Source organism: Morus notabilis, unplaced genomic scaffold, assembly GCF_000414095.1.
Source record: "Morus notabilis unplaced genomic scaffold, ASM41409v2 Scaffold2758, whole genome shotgun sequence".
NCBI classification, from domain to species: Eukaryota; Viridiplantae; Streptophyta; class Magnoliopsida; order Rosales; family Moraceae; genus Morus; species Morus notabilis.
In genome coordinates, this window is record NW_010364069.1 from 60,541 (window position 1) to 61,671 (window position 1,131).

The following is a 1,131-nucleotide window of genomic DNA, read 5'->3' on the forward strand; positions in this document are numbered from 1 at the left end:
CATTAGCAATGTCACACAATTTTGAATTAAAATTGGCAATGCACTCATCCTCATGCATTTTTAATTCTTCAAACCTGGTGGTAAGGATTTGAAGTTTAGAGACCTTCACAGCAGCTGTGCCTTCATGAGCAATTTGAAGTATCTCCCACACCTCTTTGGCCGATTCACATGTAGAAATCAATTTGAACTGATTCACATCTACAGCATTAAAAACAGCATTGAGTGCTTTCGAGTTGTAATTCGCTAGGCGATCTTCATCTGTTGACCACGTCTCTTCTAGTTTCAAAGTGACATTGCCGTTGTTATCTGTTGTTGTCGGATGCGTCCATCCTATCAATATCGACCTCCAAGCTCATTTATCAATAGCTTTAATGAAAGCTCTCATTCTGGCCTTCCAATACGAATAATTGGATTCATCCAAGAGTGGTGGCTTTGACACGGAACCTCCTTCACGCAGCGAATACATTGCTTCAGACGAGCATCAACCATCTCACAAACACAGTAGTTTGTGACCCGCTCTGATACCAATTGTTAGAACCGGTTGTATGCTTTTACCGTGTTTTCTTATAAAATGATTAAGGATTAACAAAGCAAAACACAAAAGCATAGTAAATACCACACAATGATTAAACGTGATTCAGTCAAACCGACCTACATCCACGGGGCCACGCCCAGGCATCAAGCAATCCACTAATAGGTAAAAAGTTACAGACACCAATCGGACTTAACCAACTCAAGACTCCCTCTTGACTATCGACGCCGCTGTGTCTAACACCCTAAGTGGCTAGCTTGGCGAGCACCACTCGTCTTCAAACGCCTTCTCCCGAAAGCTCACAAAATCTTCTCTCAAAGAACAAAATCGATGAACGCTATATCTCTTCAACTTGTGCACTCCGCACTTTATCAGAATTGCAGTCCCCCAGTAGATTCCTCGTGCAGCAACCTTTTATAAACTGATCTTAATTCAAAATCAGAATCTATCTCAGAATCTGTAGTTACAGATAAGACATTTATCAGTTTAAAATTCAAAGCACGTAATCTGCTTCGCATATTCGAGTTTCAGTTTCCTTGACCCAGATTCTCAGCACTCCAATCTCTTTTTAGATGATATCTTGATCTTCAAAACAAATC